This window comes from Labeo rohita, chromosome 7, assembly GCF_022985175.1.
Source record: "Labeo rohita strain BAU-BD-2019 chromosome 7, IGBB_LRoh.1.0, whole genome shotgun sequence".
NCBI classification, from domain to species: Eukaryota; Metazoa; Chordata; class Actinopteri; order Cypriniformes; family Cyprinidae; genus Labeo; species Labeo rohita.
The window spans coordinates 36873875-36880754 of record NC_066875.1 but is presented as its reverse complement, the minus strand read 5'-3'; positions in this window follow the sequence as shown (position 1 = coordinate 36880754).

Genomic DNA, 6880 nt, shown 5'->3' with positions numbered 1-6880 from the left:
TCTCCTGCACTCTTTCCCTCTCACTAACCTTAGAACATGACCTCATAATTATTAGAACAGCCAGCTGGATGATCAAACTGTGTTCATTTTAGTCCTGCTTGCCCAGGACTACAAGTTGGAGGACAGAGAAAATAATCGTAAATGTATTTGAGGTTAATATACTAAGCCAAAATACACAAGCCCAAAGAAACAGCTGCGTTTTAAACTCTCGAATGCATGTTGACCAAGTATCAAGAAGATAAACCAGTTGAAATTAAAATCGCAAGTCTAAAAAGCAATACTCTTGAGCGATTTGCTCATGCAGAGCACAAACACACAGTAGGTGTTTAGTTAGATGTTCATTTGTTGATTACAATTTATAAAAGTTAAAAATGTTTGCTTTCCAGTATCTCCCAACTAATTGAATAGCATGGATGGACAATCTGAGTCGGAAAACTGTATCAAAGGCGTGTAAGATATATTCCTGTTCTGTTGGGAATATAATATATTTTCTGTGTCTAAAAGACATCGGGAGGCTCAGTGGTGATGTTTTACATTATTGGTGATGCTATTTTCCCAAATGTAATGAATTAAAATAATTTAACCCGTTTTGATGAATTCAGATTATTTTTAGGGCTTCATTTGCTTTCTTGGCTTCAAGTAAAAAGACTTTGTTACTCTATTGGTGAATTCTGAATCCACCAATACATAATCACAAATTGTTATTGCTGCTACTTGTAGGCAATTACTTGTAGTGCAACTGCAAAAGGCTCTTATTCATCTACAGGCTCATTAAACACAATACTTTAATACTCTGTTTTGAGGTTCAAGTGGTGCTGTGTTAGTAATTATGGATTGTATTTTTATTGTGTCAGAATCTCTTTGTTTGTTTGTTTTTTTGTTTTTTTTTGTCTTTTCGAATGGGTACAGTGTGTGGCCATCTGTCCCCAAAAGGCTCAAACCATTCGCTTGTCAGTCATCTCACTATAACCACAGTAGATGTCACTGCGTTGTTACCAAGGCAACAAGGACAGCATAATTAAGCAGGCAACAATGAAGACAGCTGTGCTCTTACCTGTTTGACCTGGTACCCGTTTCATGTGTACCCATAAACACAAATAGAAATTAACAATGTGCTCTGTAATTGATGAACAGCTGGTTTGGGGTCCTTTTTTGATTTTAGTTTTGTTTGCTAGTGTTTTAATTTTGAATCATCTTCCCCTCTGGGGCATTTGAAATGCTATATATGCTAATTTGTACAGAATAAGAGCACTTCAGTATTTCAGCTTTTATTTTCTATTTATTTGCTTAAATGTGTCACTCAATGCACAAATAGGGAGGTTTCGAGTTTAAACTGCGAGTTTTCTCCCAGCTTAACAGCTATCATGAACTGTGTTTAGCCTGTGTTTTGTATGTAAAGAATGAAGTCCTTTGTGTTTTAAACAATGTGATGTATAGAACTTTGTTAAAATGGCAGATTTTGGTTTATATAGATAAGAAAACAGTATGAAAATCAATGTATCAAAAAACAATATAATGTAGGCAAATGCTGCATGCATGTATGGACTGCCATTAAAGTGCTTCTTAAAAGATTCCTCAGAGTGGTTTGTGGCAACAATTGACATTTCCATTTCAATCTATTTTTAAATTATTTAATTGCATATACTAAAGTCAGATCAATAATGTCTAAAGGGACCTTGGAATTCTGTGATGTAATGATTTGTGGATTGCTTTGTTTACTTCATTTAAACATTTTCAGGCTTTAAGTGATTTATGCTTTTTTTTAAAGGATTAGTTCACTATCAGAATAAACATCCAAGATGTTCATGTCTTTCTTTTCTCAGTAGTTTCAGTGCTGCTTCAAAGGGCTCTACACGATCCCAGTCAAGGAATGGGGGTCTTGTCTAGCGAAACGACTGGTCATTTTTAAAAAAAAAAAATAATAATAAAAATGTAAATACTTTTTAACCACAAATGCTCCTCTTGCAGTAGCTCTGCAATGCAGCTTCATTGTGTAATTACGTTGAAAATGTCGTGCATGGTTGGTTCTTCGTCTGTATACTTCAGTTCAAAAATGTAGGGTAGGTCGAAAAACTCCATCTCATTTTCTCCTCCAACTTCAAAATGATGCAACATTGTTGTTTTACTTTTTTTTTTTTTTTTTGCACAGGGCGTTTGAATTTCTTTGCACGTTCACTTTGTAAACACTGGGTTGGTACTTCCGCCTACATCACGCATGACCTTTCTAACGTGATTATGTAATTCCTTAAAGCTGAATTGGTGCAAGATGAGTTTTTGTGGCTAAAAAGTATATACGTTTTTATTTATTTATTTATTTTTTTTAGAAACTGACAGATCATTTCCCTAGACAAGACCCGCTTCTGGGATCATGTAGAGCACTTCGAAGCTGCACTTACCTAGATTTTTTTGTCTTGTTTCCAGACAAAATATCTAAAAATTCTTAAATCAAGAAGGATTTTATAGAAAAGTAAAAACTGTCTTGTTTTCAGAGTTTCTGCTTGAAACAAGCAAAATAATTTGCCAATGGGGTAAGCAAAATAATCTTATTTTCTGTTTGAAATAACATTATTTTGCTTGTTCTACGCAAAAACGCACTTAATTTTGACTTGTTTTTTTTTCTGAAAACAAGACAATTTTTACTTGTCTAGAAAATCCTTCTTGATTTAAGAATTTTTAGATATTTTGTCTGGAAACAAGACAAAATCTAAGTAGGAAAAGCATTTTTTTTGCAATGTTAAAACTGCAGTTTGAACCTTTAACTCGTTGGCTCCTACTGAAGTCCACTATATGAAGAAAAATCCTGTAATGTTTTCCTCAAAAACCTTAATTTCTCTTCGACTGAAGAAAGAAAGACATGAGCATCTTGGATGACATGGGGGCAGTGTTCGAATTGAGGGGGGGCTGGGGGGTCCCGGACCTCCCATAAGCATGAAGGGACCCCCCATAACACCCAAAAAATACATACTTGGGGGTCCCCTGGTTTTTCAATAACATAAACATAAAACTAGTGAAAATAAAAATGAAATGAAAACATTCGATTGCTGTATTAAATTTAGACCTGCTCACGTCACATCATATTTTATTTATACGCGTTTTTACAGCGTTGCGCATTATAACCAATCACACACGACTCTACTGAGTTTAGAATCCAGCGGCCAATCAGAGGCGGTCAGAACAGTCATTGCTGAAACCTGGAGTTTTGCTCAGATTGAACTCGCGAATTCCCTCATCATAAGCAACAAAGTGCAAATGTACGAACTATGTAAGTAAGAGATTTATTTATCATACATGGCCAGTTTCATTGATTATAAGAAGAGTTATGAGAGCTTAAACACTACTGACTGCTCATTTAGTTCTTTCTCATCTTGTTCTTTCACTGCGTGATTCAGTCTAATAAAATGCATTTTCTCAAAATTCAGGACATGGGGGCGAAAAATGTATATTTATATAATTTCATGTAGTTAATCAATATCACACGAAGAGTGCCTTTTTTGGCAAAAATCACAAATGTGATATTGAGTTTATACATCAGTTCAATAAACTAAGGTAATATTAAGAGACGTACGTTTTAGACACCGTATTGCCTATTTTTGCTTTATTCGCCAACAAAAATCATTCCAAACAGACACAGCACTGTTTTGCGTCTCTAAACAACATGACAGTGTTTCGTTCCTGAATAAATAAACCGTTTAAATGATTCGGTTCAATCGCAATGACTCACTTATTAACTGTGACTTACTGACACCTACTGGCGGTTGTAATCTCACATTTAAAGCACCTTTTCATTTTTTTAAATAATTGCAAATATCAGCATTCAACGTTTGAGGATTAAATTATTAAAACATTTTCATGCTATTATAACTGCAAGTTAAATGCATTGATGTCCTGCATTAAACAGTGGCTATATACATCTAAATGCCAATTCAGATGCAGCGTTTGTGTTTCCTCTATATTGAAAATATGAATTTTGTTGATAATGATTTTATTTGTGTGATAACAGCCTAAAATGTCTTATTATTCTAAGTGACTTTATTGATTAAATATAAGAATTTGACGCAAAACATTTAGGGAGGGTTGGGGGGGTTTGGTTAGGGGGACCCTCCAAGAGCTTTGACAATTCGAATACTGCATGAGGGTGAGTAAATTATCAGGAAATTTAAATTCTAGAAGTGAACTAATCCTTACTGTGGTTTCTAATAACTGAAAAAAAAAGTAATTAAGCAAAAAGTAATTAAGAAATTTCTGCTTTCTAGTAGTGTGAATATTTTTCCAGTTATGCACTGATCTAAAATATGTAATCTGTTTCCACTATAGAGCGTCCACCATTCAAATCTCAGCGTATTTTCTACATTTATTTCTTATTTACATCTGTGTACTTATAAGAATATTTTACAACTATTTATTCATGGATTGGTGCCAATACTAAAATAGAAATCTACTTTAGCAATGTCTTATGTAAAAATCATTTTGAGGAAGCTGCACTCAACTAGCAAAGCTATGAAGATTCATTGGTTAAAGTGTGTAAACCAATCAAGTACCTTTTCTTGTATTGCATAACCATTACCTTTGCTTTTATCTCACTGCCTGTCCATCCATTCCTTAAACTTTGTCTCTGTTGAATTATGGATCATATCCTTCAAGTTAGCCCTATCATTTTACCAATGCTAGATCACATTACTTCCGAGGCAGGCGGGAGCTTGAAGCCTTTGTTGCTACATGATCCTCAGCATTTACTGTATCTTCTCCCTCTCTTTCCCTCATTTCAGCTTCCCTATTATGCTTACTCATCCCTCGTAATTTGGCAGAAAACTGAGGGTGACTGGGGTCTCGTTCACCTGATCTTAACTTTGAGGAAGGTCAGACGTGCCTCCGTCACAGTCGTGACTTACAGCAGGAATGATCAGCTGTGTGAATCTGTGACGCATCGCCCTCCTGTTTCACTGCCCTCATTGTCTCCTTCAGCTATTTGTAGAGCTGCCAAATTGTTTTTTTGTTTTTTTTTTAAGTGAGCTTGAAAATCTCCAGAGGGATGCAGGAAATGGTTACTAGTGAGTTTTCACAAAATGGTTTAGTAGTTATTCTTTCCTGTTTAAGTTTGTGTGCCTGCCTAATGAAGAAAGACACCATTAAGAAGGAGTGATGGGAAGCTCACTATGATTCAAGGACGATTACGGGGCAAAACAGTAACAGATGAGCTTGTAGTCATACGCCAGATGCACTAGCTCACAGTCAAGAGTGTTAATCTGTTTTGTTTGGTGGCTCATTAAAGGCTTGCTGTTTTTATTGTCTTAGTTACAGTTCTCTGAAAGTGTAATAGCAATGTATAAGAAGAGGTTATGTTGTGTGATCCGTTCTATATGTTTGTGTCCTGGAGCAGTTTCTCGTGGTGACTGTCTCAGCAGTGCTGTAGTGTGACTCAGTGCTGTTGAGGCGGTGATACTGTCACTTCTCAGTTTCTGTCCGCATGCGTGGGCGCGCGCGCCCGGTGACTCATCCCTGCTTTTCACCGTGTGCGTGTTCGTGAGCGAATGAGTGAATGAGTAGGCAGGTTATGTGGGTAAACCTTACTGTCCTGCCTATACGCGCATTCATTAGTTGTGATTCATCCAAATTACCAGCAGGATGCGCAATTTCTCACTTATTAGCCTAACATCCAAGAGTGGGTGAGTTCATTCGTTTCGGTACATCAATTTCAGTGTTTTCCTTGCGTCTAATAACCAGGTGAACGCCATTAACCACTGTCCACCAACCATTTATTTCTCTCCCTTGTGTGCGTGTATCTGTGTGAGACAACACTGGCAGGAGTTAACATTATCGAGTTTTTACCTCAGGACAGGTTTGGCATGTGCTTTATCATGTTTAACCATTTAACTCTCTATGGACATCACTTTCCTTTGATGCGTTTTAACAGTTTTTGTCGTTTGGTGCCACCCAAGTCGCATTATTAGGCCTGTATGTAGCCTATATATATATATCTTCTACAATAATGGCCTTGTTAATGAACGTTTTGAAGATGTAATATTAGAAATGTGTCAGGTTTCAATAAGAGACGCCTACAATTATTATTTGTTAATTATACATAATACGTTGTTGTTTACGTTTATAATGATTATACAGGGTTTTTACTTGTTACAGTTATTCTTGTAATAATCTTTTAACTTTATCTGCTTCCAACATATTCAGTGTCAATATATTAATTTGATTTTTTAAGTATTTTACAGCAAATCCTATGTAGCCTATGCACCAGTCAAAAGTTTTTGAACAGTAAGATGTTTAATGTTTTTTAAAGTCGCTTCTGCTCACCAAGCCTGCATTTATTTGATCCAAAGGACAAAAGTAGTATAATTGTGAAATATTTTTACTGTTTAAAATAACTGCTTTCTGTTTGAATATATTTTAAAATGTAATTTATTCCTGTGATCAGAGCTAAAATTTCAGCATCATTACTCCAGTCTTCAGTGTCACAAGATCTTTCAGAAATCATTCTAATATGCTGATTTGCTGTTCAAGAAACATTATTATTATCATCATCATCATCATCATCAATATTTAAAACAGTTGAGTACATTTCTGGATTCTTTGAATAGAAAGATCCTAAGATCAGAATTTATCTGAAATAAAAAGCTTTTGTAACATACACTACCATACCAAATTATAGAAATTAATACTTATATTCAGCAAGGATGCTTTAAATTGATCAAAAGTGATAAAGACATACATAATGTTACAAGAAAATATATTTTTTAGATAAATGCTGTTCTTCTGAACTTTCTATTCATCAAAGAAACCTGAATATTTAAATGCTTTCTGAAAGATCACGTCACTGGAGTAATTATGCTAAAAAAATTCAGCTTTGAAATCACAGGAATAAATTGCATTT